Source organism: Schistocerca cancellata, unplaced genomic scaffold (assembly GCF_023864275.1).
Source record: "Schistocerca cancellata isolate TAMUIC-IGC-003103 unplaced genomic scaffold, iqSchCanc2.1 HiC_scaffold_718, whole genome shotgun sequence".
NCBI classification, from domain to species: domain Eukaryota; kingdom Metazoa; phylum Arthropoda; class Insecta; order Orthoptera; family Acrididae; genus Schistocerca; species Schistocerca cancellata.
In genome coordinates this window covers 14,287,782-14,309,014 of record NW_026046729.1, presented here as the reverse complement: position 1 = coordinate 14,309,014, position 21,233 = coordinate 14,287,782, and positions in this window count along the sequence as shown.

Sequence of the window (21,233 nt, the reverse complement as noted above, 5' to 3'; positions counted from 1 at the left end):
GAGTGGCGTGCCTGTCATGATACGCCACAACAGAAAGTGTTGAAGAAGACGATAGAAGCAAATAACCTTAATAAACGTAGATCCAGATATACATGTTTTCCACGATACAACACACACGGGCCGGCCGGAGTGGCCGTGCGGTTCTAGGCGCTGCAGTCTGGAACCGAGCGACCGCTACGGTCGCAGGTTCGAATCTTGCCTCGGGCATGGATGTGTGTGGAAATGGAAATGAGCGTTTGGCGTCATTGGCCGGGAGGCCCCTCGCGGGGCAGGTCCGGCCGCCTTGGCGCAGGTCTTATTACATTCGGCGCCACATTGGGCGACCTGCACGCCGGATGGGGATGAAATGATGATGAACACAACACAACACCCAGTCCCTGAGCGGAGAAAATCTCCGACCCAGCCGGGAATCGAACCCGGGCCCAGAGGACGGCAATCCGTCACGCTGACCACTCAGCTACTGGGGCGGACATGGATGTGTGTGATGTCCTTAGGTTAGTTAGGTTTAATTAGTTCTAAGTTCTAGGCGACTGATGACCTCAGAAGTTAAGTCCCATAGTGCTCGGAGCCATTTGAACCATTTTTGAACACACACGGATGGAAAAAGAAAATCTCAGACCGAGGAGGAACTGTACGACATAAACGAATATTGGTTGCGCGTTTCTATATGTGAAAGATGACGTCTTATCAAATTTCGCAGCAGTAGCATAAAAGTGGCGTTAGTAACGCCACCACGAGGATACAAATCACGTTTGCTTTAAATACAGTCGTGAGCGCTAGTTACCTTCGAGATTGGACATGGTGAGTTGATGTTGGTCAAGAATGCCTTTAAGCCGACAATACCACCATTACCAACAGTTCACTGAGTTTCAGCGAGGCCGTGTAGTAGAGTTTCTTCATATTGCAGGAAGACTCGCCCGCATCTCGTGGTCGTGCGGTAGCGTTCTCGCTTCCCACGCCCGGGTTCCCGGGTTCGATTCCCGGCGGGGTCAGGGATTTTCTCTGCCTCGTGATGGCTGGGTGTTGTGTGCTGTCCTTAGGTTAGTTAGGTTTAAGTAGTTCTAAGTTCTAGGGGACTGATGACCATAGATGTTAAGTCCCATAGTGCTCAGAGCCATTTGAACCATTTTGCAGGAAGACTTGGCAGGAATGTGGCCAATGTACATGACTCCAGGCAGCGGTGGTGACGGGAATGCACAGTCCAAAGAAGGCCGGGCTGTGGACAGTCACTTAGCACAACTGAGAGGGGAGTCCACTGCGATAGGTATACGACTCACGTGGCATCGTATTGGATCTGCGGCAGCAATCTGAGCAGCAGTTGGTACCACAGTAACATAACGAACTGATACAAATCGCTTACTTCAAGGACAGTCCCGAGATAGCCGCCCTGTAACGCTGTGTGCGATTTGCAGGGGGAATAGGGGGGGGGGGGAGTTCCCCCTCTCTGCATCAGACCATCCCCTCCTCTGGTTTTAGTTTATGCATCCCAACGTGGGATGTTTATTTCCCACGCACTGGAGTAAAACTTTACATATAATTTAAATTCGTGGAGCCAAACACTGAAAGTTGTTAATACAGTCTTACTATTATTACTATTAATATGTTTGCTTATTAATTTTGAAAAAGTGTTTTCTAGTAGTTATTGTTGTTGTCTTCAATCCAGAGACTGATTTGATGCAGCTCTCCATGCATGTGGTAGTTAAGCATTTCAAAACGTTTAGAACTAAATCATCATTATCATGTTGTCATTGTTGCTTTCGTCTAAGGTGTGTCATCTGTTTACTTGCGAGCTTGCGAGGGAAGTAGTGTGGCAGTCAAACCGCAGCAGTCGTACCGCAGAGTTGGGTGGGCTGGGGGCTGAAATTCCCACCCCGGGCTCTGACACAGGGTGGTGACCGGCCCGGTACCTGTGCGAACATTTATTGTCTGGCCACCTTTTGGCAACGGTATGGCGAGGGCTAACGCTCCTGGGACGAAAGCACAAAGTAGTGCGAAGTGAGCAACGGTACTGGTCAGACGGGATCGGACAGTCTGCTCTCGCTAGCCTTGAACCACGTGGGTGGAGCTTAACACAGGCTCCCCAGCATCGCGTACTCCAAATTAATTGGTGACGTTCGTTCGTTGCCTCGCGTCCGCAAAACACACGGCGATCTTCTACTATGTAGGAATCAACATGGATTCCGGAAACGGCGATCGTGTGAGACCCAACTCGCTTTATTTGTTCATGAGACCCAGAAAATATTAGATACAGGCTCCCAGGTAGATGCTATTTTCCTTGACTTCCGGAAGGCGTTCGATACAGTTCCGCACTGTCGCCTGATAAACAAAGTAAGAGCCTATGGAATATCAGACCAGCTGTGTGGCTGGTTTGAAGAGTTTTTAGCAAACAGAACACAGCATGTTGATATCAATGGAGAGACGTCTACAGACGTTAAAGTGACCTCTGGCGTGCCACAGGGGAGTGTTATGGGACCATTGCTTTTCACAATATATATAAATGACCTAGTAGATAGTGTCGGAAGTTCCATGCGGCTTTTTGCGGATGATGCTGTAATATACAGAGAAGTTGCAGCATTAGAAAATTGTAGCGAAATGCAGGAAGATCTGCAGCGGATAGGCACTTGGTGCAGGGAGTGGCAACTGACCCTTAACATAGACAAATTTAATGTATTGCGAATACATAGAAAGAAGGATCCTTTATTGTATGATTATATGATATCAGAACAAACACTGGTAGCAGTTACTTCTGTAAAATATCTGGGAGTATGTGTGCGGAACGATTTGAAGTGGAATCATCATATAAAATTAATTGTTGGTAAGGCGGCTACCAGGTTGAGATTCATTGGGAGAGTCCTTAGAAAATGTAGTCCATCAACAAAGGAGGTGGCTTACAAAACACTCGTTTGACCTATACTTGAGTATTGCGCATCAGTGTGGGATCCGTACCAGATCGGGTTGACGGAGGAGATAGAGAAGATCCAAAGAAGAGCGGCGCATTTCGTCACAGGGTTATCTGGTAACCGTGATAGCGTTACGGAGATGTTTAACAAACTCAAGTGGCAGACTCTGCAAGAGAGGCGCTCTGCATCGCGGTGTAGCTTCCTCGCCAGGTTTCGAGAGGGTACGTTTCTGGATGAGGTATCGAATATATTGCTTCCCCCTACTTATACCTCCCGAGGAGATCACGAATGTAAAATTAGAGATATTAGAGCGCGCACGGAGGCTTTCAGACAGTCGTTCTTCCCGCGAACCATACGCGACTGGAACAGGAAAGGGAGGTAATGACAGTGGCACGTAAAGTACCCTCCGCCACACACCGTTGGGTGGCATGCGGAGTATAAATGTAGAATGTAGGTAGATGTAGTTCCCGCTTCAGTAGCTCCATCACTGAGTTGAGTGCGTCCGGGCCTGTAAGAACTACGGAATTTCAGGATGTCATTCAAACAAAGCAAAATTTCTGATTTTCTTAAGAGCAGTGCGGGAGGTGTGTACGAACTCTGACAGTCAGGATACTAACAGTGGTGCTAAAAGAGTTAATAGAGCCCGTGAATGTAAAAATGGAAACGGTAATGATAGTGCTAATACAGGGGAAGAGACTGAATCTCCGGTGACTGAAAACTGTGACACGTCTCAAGGTAGGAATGGGAGTAACAGTACTCTTGAGATTATAGTAGGAAATTGTGTTGCCTTATCACGTTTTCAAAACTGGCAAAAGACTAAGCCGTGGCTGTCCGTAACTGAGAAAAAAATTAGTAATATGCACAGTGTGTTCACAGGTTCGCGAACTTAAGGTGGAAAGCAGTGAACGTGTGCGTATCGATAACGCGTGTTTAGCTAGTGTTTCTCCTAATAACGCCAAAAAACTAAATGATAAAATCGAGGATCATGCAAAGTGCAAATGACACATGAAGTGCGTAGAAATCATGAGTATAAAAGAAAAGAAAAGTTTAGAAAAATGCGTCATTGAAGTGCAAAGTTGTGGGGAAAGCGGCATCAAGAAAAAGTAATCGCAACTGCTTCGTTGTTTAGCTCTGCATATGTAATAGCTAAACAGAAATTAACATTCAAATCGTATCCTGCAGTAATCGAACTACAAAAGCCTAGTGGTTTATCAGACGGTAATATTCTTCATTCTGACCATGCATGCCGAAATATCATTATGTTTGTACGAGAAGAAATGAAAAAGAATCTTGCTCACTTTCTTGTAGAATCGGGTACAAACTTCAGTATCATGATGGACGAAAGCACAACGGTTTCCAATTCAACTTGTTTAATAATATTTATACGTTTGTCCTTTGAGGGAGCTGCTTGCGATCATTTTTTTGACATTGTTGAATTAGAAAGTGGGACAGGAGAATGCATTTTCAGCACACTGTTAGCAGCTCTTGAAAAGTATGGCATTACAAATGATGAACTAAAAATCCACCTTGTAGGTATCGCAACAGATGGAGGCCCAACAATGCTTGCTCCTTACAAAGGCGTAGCCGCTCTACTGCGAAGTCATTTACATAAGGATATAACTGTCGTTCATTGTATGAACCACAAAATGAAATTAGCTGTCCACGATGTTATGAATGATGTAGCAGATGTATACCATATACAGGTTTTTTTAGATTCATTATATTCTGTGTTTTCTCGAAGTCCCAAAAATCAGAGACTCTACAAAGTGTTTCACAAGAATTATCCTCGCAGCTATTAAAACTAGGCCCTATTTTTTGCGTACGTTGGGTTGCTTCCTCATTTAATGCTGTTCGAGCTTTTCTTGAAAGTCACAGTTCTCTTGTCCATCTTTTTGAAAAACTGACACATGATGGTTCTTGATCAACTCAGGAGAGATTTAAATTTGAAGGTTTAGTAAAACATCTCACAAAGTGGCTTTTCTGATAGTGCATACGAGTCAATAGTGAGTTTCGGCATTAACATCCATTTATAAATAACTGTTTAACCATGGGTAACGCCACGGTCCAAGCTAGTAACATATATAATTATACTAACCCCCTAAGACATCCCTCCCCACTGGTAAAAGCACAAATCGCACACGCTGTAACGTGCATTCCACTGACCACAAACCATCGCCATTTGCGACTTCAGTGGTGCCATGCAAGAGGTCACTGGAGGGGAGAGTGGAGGTCAGTTGTACTTTCTAATGAACGCTGGTTCTGCCTCGGCACCAGTGATGGCCGTGTGTTGGTTAGGAGGGCAGTGGAGAGCGTGCAACCAACCTGTCTTCGTGCTACCTACACCTGGAGTAACTGTGTGGGGTGAGATTTCCTCTGACAGCAGGAGTATTCTCGTCGTTATCCCACGCACATTGACTGCCGATTTGAACGTCAGTCTGGTGATTCGACCTGTTGTGCCGCCGTTCATGAAAAACGTTCAAATAGGTGTTTTCCAACACGATAACGCTCGCCCTCATACCGCCTTCGCAACCCATTACTCTCTACACAGCGTAGGCAGGTTGACGTCGATTGCTCGATCACCACATCTGACTCCAATTGAGCACATTTGGGACATCATCAGACTACAACTCCAGCGTCGTCCACAAACAGAATTAACGGTGCCTGTTTTGGTCGCCCAAGTGCAATAGGCATGGAACTCTATCCCACAATCTGGCATACAGCACATCTACAACACAATGCATGGATTTATACACTCTGGCATGAAACACTTTGGCGATTATATCGGTTATTCAAATGGTTCAAATGGCTCTGAGCACTATGGGACTTAACTTCTGAGGTCATCAGTCCCCTAGAACTTAGAACTACTTAAACCTAACTAACCTAAGGACATCACACACATCGATGACCGAGGCAGGATTCGAACCTGCGACCGTAGCGGTCGCGCGGTTCCAGACTGTAGCTCCTAGAGCCACTCGGCCAACCCGGCCGGCATATATCGGTTATTAATGTACACATCTGCAACGGGGTATATTGCAGTACAGTAACCTGTTATCTTGTAATGTTAATCATTTACGTATGTTACTTAGATAACTGTATTCTGGATATTCCTTTATTCTGGGTTAATTGTTTTTTAGTGTTGCGAATTTTTTCCATCAGTGTATTACAGCTGACTACATGAAAACATTAAGAGTCCTCGATGACTGAATCACCTGATACGCACGTGAGGGTACACACACTGCAAAAATTGTTTCTCATGGTCACCGTTCATCGATGTCCGTACAGGTGGAAATGTCCGAAGAATGTTAGGAATGCCACCATCCACGATTCATTCCCACAGTTCTTCGATACTATTAGCTGTGGTGTAATAGAGAAAAAGGTTTTAAATATCTCAAAAAAACTTTATGGCTCAAGATGGGAGCCAAGGAGGCTATGATATTGGCCAGTCACAACCAAAACACTTGTTATCGGAGATTCGGGATACATAATCCGCATGAAAGGGCACCACCACACCTGTACCACAATACGCATCATTTCAGGGAAAGGAACATCATCCAAACAGTCAACCTTGTGCTGCAAGAAATGACGGTACACACGGACAATAAGGTTGGCCAGGTTGGAAACGAGGCCCCATACCTTCCCACACGTTAACAGAAAATCTCCCCTTATTTGCCACCACAGTGATGGCGTCTGACACATAAGTCGGAACATGTGTGTTGTCGATGTTGATATGACTGTTTCCGGTAAACAAAAGATGCCCACGGAACTCTCAGTCATTGACACAAGGCTTAAGTATCCTTTCGCAGAAGCAAACCTTGGCTGGAAAGTCTGGTATGGAGAGAGGTGGCGCAACTGATACATGTTAAGGGTATAACTGGCTGCCATGTAATACTTACCATATACGAGGGCAGTAATGCAACACATTTTTTTTCTCGGCCAATTTTGGTTGAAAAAACCGGAAATTTCTTGTGGAATATTTTCAAACATTCCCGCTTCGTCTCGTATAGTTTCATTGACTTCCGACAGGTGGCAGCGCTGTACGGAGCTGTTAAAATGGCGTCTGTAACGGATGTGCGTTGCAAACAACCGGCAGTGATCGAGTTTCTTTTGGCGGAAAACCAGGGCATCTCAGATATTCATAGGCGCTTGCAGAATGTATACTGTGATCTGGCAGTGGACAAAAGCACGGTGAGTCGTTGGGCAAAACGTGTGTCATCATCGCCGCAAGGTCAAGCAAGACTGTCTGATCTCCCGCGTGCGGGCCGGCCGTGCACAGCTGTGACTCCTGCAATGGCGGAGCGTGCGAACACACTCGTTCGAGATGATCGACGGATCACCATCAGACAACTCAGTGCTCAACTTGACATCTCTGTTGGTAGTGCTGTCACAATTGTTCACCAGTTGGGATATTCAAAGGTTTGTTCCCGCTGTGTCCCTCGTTGTCTAACCTAACACCATAAAGAGCAAAGGAGAACCATCTGTGCGGAATTGCTTGCTCGTCATGTGGCTGAGGATGACAATTTCTTGTCAAAGATTGTTACAGGCGATGAAACATGGGTTCATCACTTCGAACCTGAAACAAAACGGCAATCAATGGAGTGGCGCCACACCCACTCCCCTACCAAGAAAAAGTTTAAAGCCATACCCTCAGCCGGTAAAGTCATGGTTACAGTCTCCTGGGACGCTGAAGGGGCTATTCTGTTCGATGTCCTTCCCCATGGTCAAACGATCAACTCTGAAGTGTATTGTGCTACTCTTCAGAAATTGAAGAAACGACTTCAGCGTGTTCGTAGGCACAAAAATCTGAACGAACTTCTCCTTCTTCACGACAACGCAAGACCTCACACAAGTCTTCGCACCCGAGAGGAGCTCACAAAACTTCAGTGGACTGTTCTTCCTCATGCACCCTACAGCCCCGATCTCGCACCGTCGGATTTCCATATGTTTGGCCCAATGAAGGACGCAATCCATTGGAGGCACTACGCGGATGATGAAGAAGTTATTGATGCAGTACGACGTTGGCTCCGACATCGACCAGTGGAATGGTACCGTGCAGGCATACAGGCCCTCATTTCAAGGTGGCGTAAGGTCGTAGCATTGAATGGAGATTACGTTGAAAAATAGCGTTGTGTAGCTAAAAGATTGGGGAATAACCTGGTGTATTTCAATGCTGAATAAAACGAACCCTGTTTCAGAAAAAAAATGTGTTGCCTTACTTATTGAACTGCCCTCGTAGATGAGCGTGAAACACGTTCCGCTGCTGCAGTTCTTCTGGTACTCGTGTCCAGCACTGCGTGCCATTCTTGTGAAACAGGGTCCTCAGTTCGTGTTGTCGATACCATTCTTGGTCAATCTGTATGTTCCATTTTGCACTGAAGAGCCAATGAAACTGGTACACCTGCCTAATATCGTGAAGGGCCCCGCGAACTCGCGTAAGTACCGCAACACGGCGTGGCATGGACTCGACTAATGTCTGAAGTAGTCCTGAGAGGATTGGCGCCATGAATCCTGCAGGGCGGTCCATAAATCCGTAACACTATGAGATCTATTCTGAACAGTACGTTGCAAGGCTTCCCAGATATGCTCAGTACTGTTCATGTCCGGGGATACTGTCGACCAGCGGAAGAGTTTAAACCCAGAAGAGTGTTCCTGGGGACACTCTGTAGCATTCTGGACGCGTGGAGTGTCGCATCGTTATGCTGCAATTGCCAAAGTCCGTCGGAACGCTTAATGGAGATGATCAGATAGAATGCTTACGTACGTGTCACCTAACGGAGCCGTATCTAGACGCATCAACTGCACACGCCTCACACCATTACACAGCCTCCACCAGCTTGAACAGTCCCCTGCTGACATGTAGGACCCATGGAATCGTGAGGTTGTCTCCATACCCGTATGCGTCCATCAGCTTGAGACAATTTGAAATGAGACTCGTCCGACCAGGCAACATGTTTCCAGTCATCAGCAGTCCAATGTCGATGCTGATGGGCTGAGCCGAGGCGTAAAGCTTTTTGTCCTACAGTAATCAAGGGTATACGACTGAGACTTCGGCTCCGAAGGCCCATATTGATGATGTTTCGTTGAATGATTCTCACGCTGACATTGTTCATGTCCCAGAACTGAAATCTCCCGCAAATTCCGGAAGGGTTGCATTTCTTTCAAGCTGGACGATTCTCTTCAGTCGTCGTTGGTCCCGTTCTTGCAAGATCCTTTTCCGGCCGCAGCCACGAAGGAGATTTGATGTTTTACCAGATTCCTGATATTCACGGTACACTCGTGAGATGGTCGTACGGTATCATTCCCCCTTCATCGCTGTTGCAGATTCTGTGTCCCACAGCTCGTGCGCCGACTATAACAACACGTTCAAATTTACTTAAATCTTAATAACCTGCCATTGTAGCAGCAGTAGCCGATCTAACAACTGCGCCTGACACTTGTTATCTTATACAGGCGTTGCTGACCGCAGCTCCGTATTCTGCATGTTTACATATCTCTGTATTTTGAATACGCATGCCTACCCAAGTTTCTTTGGTGCATCAATGTATGTTAAAATTAGTCTGTCTCCCTCAAGCGCTCGTTGGACATAGTTAAGGGGCTCCGGAACACCCTATACTTGCAATGTTAAAATAACGCTTATAAATTACATATTTCCTCACAAAGTATTTGAGGTAGAAAGTTGAACTTTGTACAGATTATTTATTGGAATATGGGCTACAACTAAACACGCGGATTTTACAAAATTTTAGTTCAGTTATTAAAGATGATTTTTTTTCAATTGTAATGAAAATTCAAAACATTTTTTGCAATTTTTTATTTATATATTCAAAAATATACAGTTTTTAGGAAAAAGGCTGTGTTAAATTATGCAGACGGTACTGTGCAACATTTACTGAAAGTTTGAAACAAATATGTTTGGAAGATCCTTAGAAAACATATAATTAGTATGAGAAAATAAAAGTTTTGGGAATCGAGCGACAGAGATTGGATTAATTTTTAGTGCATTCCAAGTCCATAGGATGGATTATCTTCATCCTCTGCAAACTCTTCCTCCAGCTTCCTCTTGTCCCTCCTCCCGTTTACTCTTACTTGTATTTCTAGACTCTTTACAGCCCTGTCTGCAGCCCGAAGGCGTTACTTGTCTAAAGCAAGCATCGCTCGTACCATGTTAGAACCTAACTTCATTCCAATGTTTCTAAATACCTTGCACCTTACAATGTTGCCATCATTGAAAGTCGCAACAGCAACTTTACTTTTATTCATTATTATACTTCAACGAAACAGAGACTCAAGAAACAGAATTAATTACGAATATTTTCGTGATAACGACAGAGTAAAAAACATGAAACAATCGACAATCACACCAGCGATATATATTGAACCATCATAGGTTAGCCAGAACACATACTTTATCTCACATCACTAAAATGTACCTGATAAACACGAACGTTAATAATAACACCATTTGACAGCAGTTTAACAGCGCCACAGTGGGTCACGCCCATGTAGAACACATTTCAAAAAAAATTTAAAAGTAGTTGTAGTCTTCGGAATTGAATAAATTATATATCTATTAAAACGTAATAGTCTGCAGATTCAGAAAACGCAAAAAAGTAAAAATTGAACTTTTCATGATTTTGAGCCTTTCCGGAGCCCCGTAAGACTCTGCAGTCTGATTGTCCTTTCTGAGCACACATTCCGTCATACAATACTGCTGCCTCCTCTCCATTGCCATTAGCATGCTTGTAATATAACATATACAATGAATCGAAAGCGATGTGCCAGAAACGAAGCATAGCTTTAGACATTAAGAATGTGGCAACATTTACAAGACTGAACTTCTGAATATGAAGTAAGGGGTAAACGATTATTTTCTGGGCCTATGTTTATCAGGGCTGTTTGCTTATTTCAGTGACATCTAGTTGCGTCTTTCGTTTGTACCTGTAATCGACAAACACCCCGTCGATAACTTCCCAACTAGCACGGCAGTGTAGCAACAGCTGCACTCATAATGGGAAATTTTAATTATTGTACTTTATTCTGACATGGAGTGGAGTGAAATATGATTACTTTTTCCCACTGACGATCCAAAGAGTTGCAAGAAACAAGCCATTTCAGCAGCGACGGTTTGATGCGGGAGTTTTAATTTAGCTTCGTCACAGCTGTTGCACTCAGCCCTCGCTAGACATTTGTAAAACGTGGCGTTATTTAGTTTTATTTAATGGCTAGGACTGTAATAATACAGGGCGGCAGCCGTTTAGCTCATGCCCTGGCGGCCATTAGTGTAACTAATCTGAGCCGCGGCGAGCGAAGTTTGCGGAAGGCGCAGCAGCGGTGGCGCCACTTATCGCCAGCAGTCGGGCCGTAAGGAGTTTACGGCGCCAGTTTACTGGCGGGAGGGCCCGCCGCAATTATTCCTCATCTTTATTGTTCGCTGGCAACCTTACAGCATTAACTTTGCTCTAGAGCTAAAGCTCTGCGCCAAATTGTCTGTAGGGGTTGTGAAGAGGTCAGGAGAGTACAAGCGTTTTATTAGGCACGAAGAACTATTCGGTCGTTTCCATTTGTATCGACCGTAACATCTCTGGGCAATACTTACAGGGTTTCGTCAAATAAAAGGGCCACTCGTCCGGTAAGATGGAGGAATTCCTTGGGAAACAATACTGCCTTTTATCTCCTGGTGATCGATGAGTATATATCACAGATAATGATGAGTTGCATCAGAGTTCACTTCCATGTTAAGTGACTGCCCAGGTTCTCCTATATGTACATCTTCATTTCCATCCGAGATTAATACGCAGTTTGTATGGAGAGTATACAGACATCGAAAGTTCTTTAGTCCTTTTCACAGCAAAAACTGTCCTATATTCTTACGTGAGATATTATCCAACAAATTAGAAAAAAAGAGCCGAGGAGCGCATGCGCGCAAACAAACACTTGTGGGTAATGGACCACTTAACTACATGTAAGGGACAGAAATAGCCAATGCTTTCATCAAATTCCACCACCAGCGAATGTAAAGAATCTTACTTCGTGGGGAGATTCCCATGTCAGTCTTATTCCAACACACGACTTCGAGAAGTATTTGAACAAACATTGTGAAATTGAAGGAAATTTGACTTCTTAATGGAAAACGAATAGTTAAAACTGCTTAGGAGACCACCAAGAGAAAAGTTTTCATTGGTAGCATCCAGCTCGGGTTTCGAAAGAAACATTAGATCCGCCAGTTTCACTTTCTACGCGACATAATAACTTATATATATGGACAATTTTGATGCTCTTCTTTTTAATCGCAGCAGCTCTCCTATCAAAAAGAAATGAGCGAAGAATTTTGCTGAAAGTATTTCAGCACATTAACATAACGTGGTGCAGTGCCCCATCGCTCGTGCGCCGATTATGATATCACGTTCAAACTCACTGAAATCTTGATAACCTGCCATTGTAGCAACAGTAACTAATGTAACACCTGCGCCACACACTTGTTGTCTTATATAGGCGTTGCCGATCTGAGCGCCGTATTCTGCCCGTTTACATGTATCTGTATTTTAATGTTCATGCCTATATCAGTTTCTTTGGCGCTTCAGTGTATATATCATATCAAATGTTAGTTTGTTTGGTATATACAGCAGTTTATTTGGAATGTTCACCACTAAGCATCTTTGCATGATTGAACACATGAGTGATACGTATTCTTTAGCTACTAGATATTTCAGTATTACTGAGCGAGTGAAGAAGTCTTTAGCAGTAGCTGGTCAGAATTGGAGAGAGAGTGGTCTATATCTTACCTTCCTCTTTTATGATCATTTATCATTTGGGACATCGATATAGTGCAGGTAGTACACTAGCAACCATTTTAATATTTGTTTACAATATTCACATAATTCTGTGACTCTGTCACATAACACTGATGCAAATTTCTGATGTAATTCTATAATACATATTTCATTACAGAAAAATACTACCTTCATACCGACGCAATAGGTAAAAATTCAAGATTTCATTAAAACACTCTAAGATATTGTTAGTAAATTAATTTCAAGAGGCACCTTTCTCTCAGGAGATCTAACTAGATTTCTGTATGTATCCAGTTAATCTTAGATTCCAGCTTCGAAAGCTAATATAATTAATGTAATGCCTAATTTATATTCACTCCTATATAGTGTATTCTGGGTAAGCATGGGAGACACCCATTACTGTAGATATATGCAGGCGCACACAACGTTGAGAAATGTCCACTTCTGTTTAATTTACTGGAGGACCAAAAACGTTAGGCTAGGCACCATGAGAGTTGTCCCACTATGCGAACATCACTAGAAGGTGGGTTCACCACTTTGTCTTACTGCCTGGGTTTTCATTGAAAATAGAAAACATACAATATAGCTGACAATAGATGATGCAAGAGCCGACACTACTGTTGTTATCTCTTTCCTGTCAGAGCTCTGGCTGTTATTGGAGGAACTGTGACAAGTTTTGTCCTCCCTAAGTCTGCCGTAATCTACGTTACTGCTGTTTCATTAAGATATTCGGATTGTCACTGGAGTACCAGATCACTTTAGTTAAGCCTCCAGTTTACACTTTGTGTATGAGTACTTCTTTCCCTCTGTAACTGTGAATTTGTGAACCGAATAACAGTCAGTCCTCTGTAAAAACAAAGTGTGGTGCATATGGTGCATACTACATTTGCAGTTAGTTAAACATTTTCGCCCCTTAGTGAATGAATTTGTCTCATATGTATTTTATCTCTCAGTGTAATAAAATCATTTCCCTGATTCTAAAGATATTTAACATTTTATGGATAACATAATGTCAATACCTGTAAATCATTCTGTTCAGTTATTTCTTCAAGATACCCAGCACATTACTCTTCTTTCACTTGTTATGTTACTGTTCTGTTCTTATGTACTGTATACATTAAACGGTCACACTTGCTGTTCATCTTGCAACATTAGTGATAAACATTGCACTCTGATTGGCATTTTTCTGTTCAAGTTACACCACTACTATTTATGCTCAGTAATTACGTTTCGTATGATTATTGTCCCAACGTAGGATTAGTTGTACACCATTTCGTAAATGTTGGATTCTACATCTACATCTATATACATACTCCGCAAGCTACAGTACGGTGCGTGGTGGAGGGAACACTGTATCACTACTGATCATTTCCTTACCTGTTCCACTCGCTTATCGAACGCGAGAGAAAACGACTGCCAAGACGCCTAGGTAGAATCCGTAATCTCCCTAATCTTATTTTCATGACGCTATGCGAAATGTACGTCGATGGTAGTAGAATCATTCTGATGTCGGCCTCTAATGCCTGTTTCTAAATTTTCTCTACACTACTCCTCAAAAAGAACGTCACGTTCCCTCCAGTGATTCCAATTTTAGTTCCCGAATCATCTCAGTAATACTTATGTGTTGTTCAAACACACCAGTAACAAATCTCCCAGTCTGCCTCTGAATGGCTTCGATGTCTTCCTCTAATCCGACCTGATGCGCATCCCAAACACACGAATAGTGCTCAACAATGGGTCGCACTAGGTCTACAGATGAACCACAGATTTCAAATACTGTCCCAATAAACCGAAGTTGACCATTTGCCTTCCCTGCTACGATGCTTACATTCTCATCTCACTTCAAATCACTCTGCAGCGGTATGCCTAGACATTTAATCATCGTCAATTTGTCCAACAGCACACCATTAATTCTGTACTCAAATATTATTGGTTTGTTTTTCCTACTCATTTGCATTAGCTTACATTTTCCTACATTTAGAGCTAGCTGCCATACACCAAACAAACCATAAATTTTGCCTCTGTCACCTTGTATCCTCCTACTGTCACTCAACGAGGACACCTTCCCATACACGACAGCATTATCAGCAAACAGCCACAGACAGCTGTTTACCTTGTCCATCAGATCATTTAAGTGTACATATAACAATAGCGGTCTCATCACACTTTCCTTGTGCACTCCTGACGATAACTATGTCTCTGATGAACACTCGCCGTCGAGAACAACATACTGGGTTCTCGTTACTTAAGAAATCCTCGAGACACTCACATATCTGGGAACCCATTCTCTACGTTTCTACTTTCGTTAACAGCCAACAGCGTGGCACTGTGTCATATGGTTTGCTAAAAACTAGGAATATGGAATCCGCGTGTTGCCCTTCATCCATAGTTCGCAGGATATGATGTATTTTTGGCTTTTTTTCGTATGTTCGTAAACCAATACCTCTGTTTCTTGTTTGTGTTCGAATTCCTAGACTATTCCTCGCTATAAGCAAGAAACACTCTGCAAAATGCTTGTTCAGTGGTATGGGAGTTAAGGAAGGTGTACGTATTAGGAGAAGCGGGCGTGAAAGATACATACATCGAGAAATGTCAGGTTTTCTTCTGGTAAATATGACAGTTTATTTATTTGGAATGTTTCACTATGAGCATCTTTGCAATGCTGATTACATGAGTGTTACATATTCTTTGGCTGCCAGGGGTTGTATTATTACCGAGCAGACCTCGGGCGAGTGAAGGAGTCGGAAGCAATGTCTGCCAGGGAGGGAGAGAAAGAAAGTATTATGTCACGGTGGATTGAGCTGTTTTGATGGCGGACGAACCGCAAAGAGAACTGAGATGCTCCCTAATGTGTAACTGAATACAGAGGGTGATTTAAGAGGATTTTATAGAGAGACGGTTCACTTGAAAAAAAAGTTAATTTGCACTGAGTCTATTCCGCTGCAAGCGGTAGCCCAGTAATTAGTGTAGTAGAAAGATATCTTTGTATCTAACAATATATACGTACTGGTATACAGGGTGAACTAATACTCCTATGTTCAGCATTCTACAGTAATCAGTTAGCTCCCAACAGCATTACTTTACAGCATTTCATGTAAAATGGAAAAGGGTACTGTAACGTAAGTTAGATATTCTGTGGAAAAGCGAGAGATGGTTCATGTGAGTATGAGTCATTTATATGTTATTGAAAGGATTCAGTATAATTTCCGGATACTCTCCAAATAATTTACAAATTTTTCATGAAGTTTATCATTGTATTAGGCGAAAGATGGATTTGGCAAATCCTGCACTTATACGTTTTGTGCTACTGCGTGGACAGAGTACCACATTTCTGGAAGGAGAACAAAACGTTAGTTTACGAAAATAAGGTAATGCAGTTTGCCACCCAGTGATTTATTTTCAGGAGCATGCAGCTTTGCACTTCACAAGCTTGCAGTGCGTGGGTGGAGTAGAGCTGAGTTGTCCGTTGCAAGTTAAGAAACAACTGTAGGGCCTAGATGAATCTTTTTAGAACCGATTACTATCAATATTCATTAGCAACATTCCATATAAATACAATGGATGCGTTCTATAACAAGGCAAATTTATGTTACCTAACCGTTAGTCATTGTGTGGGATTGTTGCATAACGTAGTCACTCTGTTATTGACAGCCATTCCTCACAATAAGCCACATTTATAGATAGTCAAACGCAGTTTAGTTTAATTGGTATCACACATATAAAAAATTATTTACACAGTTATGTTAATGTTCAGTAGTAGGGTAGCAAAAGAGGTCCTAGGTTGGAATTAGTAACTAGAACTTGAAAGGATATTGGCTTTCACATTATTAGCGGGAGGTCACACGTACTTTGGAGTTAACAAGTTTCAAATCTTTTATAAGTTTCACAGTGAACGAACAAATTATCATACCATCACGTTGCAGGTAAGAGTTTAGTCTTCTGAAATATTTATACAGGGCATACGACAGACAGTGTAACAGCACTGTATAAAGATACAAATATTTCACAAATCGCTCTTATCCTTTATAATTGTCTACTTACATTGTGAATCTCATATGATGAAACTGATATATTTTACGTTCATTTCCAGGAGAGATTATCCCATAAATTGCCCATCAGTCCCCCACAGATCGTCAGAAACTTTTGGCTGTTACATTTGTTAAAAATCGGCTACAAATAAGAGACCGATGAAGGCATGTAGTTCAATAGCGTCTATTTGTTTAATGTCTTTCCCTTGCTGAAATCGTGTTTTGACGCACTGAGTACACAAATTTGTATACAGAAGTAGAGGACAGTTGCCTGTATTGTACCGGCTCCTAATTTGTACCTCTACGACGGATTCGCTCACCCTGTACTAGTCAACATTTAGAGAGGTCAGAGTTAGCTGCGCTCATCTTGGAGCCATATTGTCAGCTATGAGTTCGGTGTACTGAGGAGCAGGTTGTCGGAATAAAATTTCGATCTAATTGTAGTTTTTATCTGCCAGAAGAAGCTATGGCAGCTAAAAAGTGACGAAAATATGTCTGTCCAGGAAGTGTTACGGAATCCGAGGTCTAATCTGAGGGAAATGATGGAAGTTCGAAGGAAAAGTTCCAGGCCTCGCCAAGGAGGCTTTAAACTGGCGAGTGAAATGTGCAAGGAAAAAGAAGTGAAACAAGGGAAAAGAGAAGAAATCTAGAAGTACAACTTCACCTATGAAAAGGAAGTGTTTTGGAGACTTTGTAAGGAGGCCACGTCAGGCACTCACTCGTAAAACGGAGGAATGGTTTTACAGATTGTGAGAAAGATCGAATGGCATGCAAAAATAGGATTATTGATATTTGGGCAGAAGTGGGGAAAAGAGCGAAGAACAATACGATATAAGAACAAATAATGGAACATTTACTTCGGCTAGGACTAGTACATATGTTCAGGCACAGGGACTTGGTTAGAAACGGTGGTGCAGTTGATACACCCACTCATACAAATTACGAAACCAAACTCTTAGTTCGTCCCATTTGCAGATGTCAAGAAAATTAGGAGTAGTTCGTTTATTTTTGACAGAATTTCCGCTCTTTAAATGAGGTATATGAACAACATCGTAGGACGAGGAGGACATTGACTGGCTATAAAAATCGGTCTGCAACAAAGAAAACCTAATATAATAATAAAATGAATGAAATAATTAATAATAATAATAAATGAAATCTAAAATAAAAATAAAACATTATAAATTATAAATTATAAAAATAAATTACAAATTAAAAATAAAATTAATTGTAAATTATAGTAAATAATAAATAAATAAATAATAATCACAGATAATAAATAATAATAAATGAAATCTAAAATGTAGTACAATTTACGCAACTATAACCTATAATAGTCAAAGTGTAATGTGTGAGGCAGTTCCAGCACTGCAAAAGCTTTGTCACTGCTGTCGCCGCACCTACAGGTCAAAGTGACTTACAAATAACGTTATAGACACTAAATTTACTCTCTATGATGAAGCACTTTCATTCAATTTTGTCTCTTTGTTCCTTTCAGGATAGTGATGGCCGTATTCTTCAAATATTTCCCCGCGGTGTTCACTATTATCATCCTCTATTTCTGAATATTTCTACTGAACTTCCACTTCATGACCATGTGTGTCCATTTCATCTTTAAGATCGTTTTTCGACACATGTTTAGGATTTTTTCAACATTTTTTGAGCCCCGGAGCTTCAACATCATACTATAGTTCGCCATGATAAAGTATGTCCGATTTGTGACCGTAAAATTCTAATAAAATACGCCGTTAGGCATTCTGTATCAGTTTCATATTTGATTTTTAGATAGTCGCAACTATCTGCTGATATATCAAGAGTGGAAGCTCTCGCTCCGATATTGAATGACACGACAGCAAAAGGGATTCAGAGACGGGAGCTGGAAAACAATTTACAGAAAATATGGTTTCATCGGCGGGGCCAGACAAAGGCACTACAGTACTGAGAAAAATACGCCACATGAGTCATAACACAATTAACCAGTTAAGATATGAGTGTCAAAGTTCTTCAGAAATGGTGTTTTGAACATGCATTAGGTGCTTCGGAATTACAATACTCTTTATAGATATCTAGGTAACACAAACCCTGTTATGTAGATAACAGTATTTATAATCTCGTTTCTGAAGTTAATTCACTGAAATTTATATCTTCATCTGTCGTAACTATGTTACGTTGCATAGCTGCTGCCTAGTTATCTTCATGGCTAACTGCATAGTCTTAGAACTTATTCTAAAGCCCGGTAGGGTCATTTTCTTTACAGAAATCAGACAACAAATGTTTCGTAACTGTTGTGAGTAGATTAAGTCACGTTAGATATGAATACTTAAGCTTGAACCATAGGCTGCTTGGCCGTAGCGAAGTGAACACAATGTTTCACTTCACGCTTATAACTAATTGTCAAGACCCTTCCACATCACCGTGAGCCCAAATACAACACAGAGAAACGGTGAGTTTATACATTTCTGTTGTATTATTTTACCAGAATGTTTTCGTCTTGCTGACAACGGGAATGTGTCGAGGGACTCTTTGGTCTCATTCCCATTGGATGGCATATTTATTTTAATATAAGTAATATACAGGCACCTTGATATTCATTTGCGATTGGTAATAATCTGAAATACCGAAGGCTTTTGGTAGCGGGAGAAAATCTTGTGATTACGATGTTTTGTAACCTTGTGAACTTCACTATGTGCTACACCGAGTACATGAGTCCACAAAAAAATAGTAGTAATGTTCGCACACCACATAACGCAGCATCGAATTCCACTGAAGACGGCTCCACAAAGTGAAACAAACAGAAAAATGACGACGAAAATTGAACAGGGAATTGTTTAACCCATAGGTCCTGGGAATACAACACGTGGTTAAAAAAATTGTTCAAATGACTCTGAGCACAATGGGACTTAACATCTGTGGTCATCAGTCCCCTGGAACTTAGAACTACTTAAACCTAACTAACCTATGGACATCACACACATCCATGCCCGAGGCAGGATTCGAACCTGCGACCGTAGCGGTCACGCAGTTCCAGACTGTAGTGCCTAGAACCGCACGGCCACACCGGTCCGCCACATGGTTGAGTGGTTACAGAGCACATACCACAACGAAAACGTGTCTGTGCTATAGAATTTGGAACGAAAACGGTGGCTTATTTCAGAACTGTTGAAATGTTTATTAACATACGGGTTCTCAATAAGAGTTACAACAAATTATTAGTGTCAGTGTCTTCAAACCTTGGCACCAACGGCTTTATTTATTGACGTTATATTTCACATCAGTTAAACACATGAAGTCTCGTGAACTGTTATATTCATTACACGGTCTTTCCCCGTGTAATTGAGGTATAGTCTACATAAGTTTACGTATAAAGCGTGGAATCTCCAAGGAGTTCGCCTGTACTTCTTGCATTGCTGAAGGTCCCTCTTACGAATTACATCCGCCGGGAAACTGATAAACTTATGGGGTCTGACATACGCAGAGACGTCGTAATTGGCCATACTACGTCAGCGTGTGGCCCCATTTCAGTCGCGCACCGTGCACCTTATAGAGCCGGATGTACTCCGCAGACCCGCACTACTTGTGTAAGTAGGCTGTTTATGTTTTCTTTATGTAAGCAGGCTGTTTATGTTTTCTTATTGGCAACGTTACGTAGCGCTCTATATGAAAATCACTGGCAGTGCTGTGTGCAGTCTGTGGCTAATTTGCATTGTTGTCCGCCATTGTAGTGTTGGGCAGCGGCAGCTGGATGTGAACAGCGCGTAGCGCTGCGCAGTTGGAGGTGAGCCGCCAGCAGTGGTGGATGTGTGGAAGGAAATGGCGGAGTTTTGAAATTACATATATTATGACTTTTGATGATATTAAGGTAAATACATTGTTTGTTCTCCATTAAAATCTTTCATTTGCTAACTATCCCTATCAGTAGTTAGTGCGTTCCGTAGTTTGAATCTTTTATTTAGCTGGCAGTAGTGGCGCTCGCTGTATTGCAGTAGTTCGAGTAATGAAGATTTTTGTGAGGTAAGTGATTTGTGAAAGGTATAGTTTAATGTTAGTCAGGGCCATTGTTTTGTAGGGATTATTGAAAGTCAGATTGCGTTGCGCTAAAAATATTGTGTGTCTGTTTAAGCACAGTCTTGTAAAAATTATTCAACGGGGACGTTTCATATGTCGACCCTTAGCCGAGGATACCTCACTGGAGTCTTCTGATTTTTTCTTGTAGTTTGTGTATTTAGTGTAGCTTTTGTTTATTGATAGCGCGTAATTATAGAGAGAATTTCCTTGGTAGTTGTGGTTTCTCATTGTTGCACAGTAAAACAGTTGTGGCATGCATGTAGATTTGCACCAAGTATTTCGCAGCTGCGCTTGCAATTAACTAGATATTATTTTCAGTGCTATGTTAATGTGTTCTCTTATTTTTGCTCTTCAAATTGTGTCTTTTGGTGTTATCGTGTGAAATATTGTGACAATAATGGCGTGTTAAAAACGTAATACTAGGCTCCAAAGTAAACTGAGAAATGACAGTG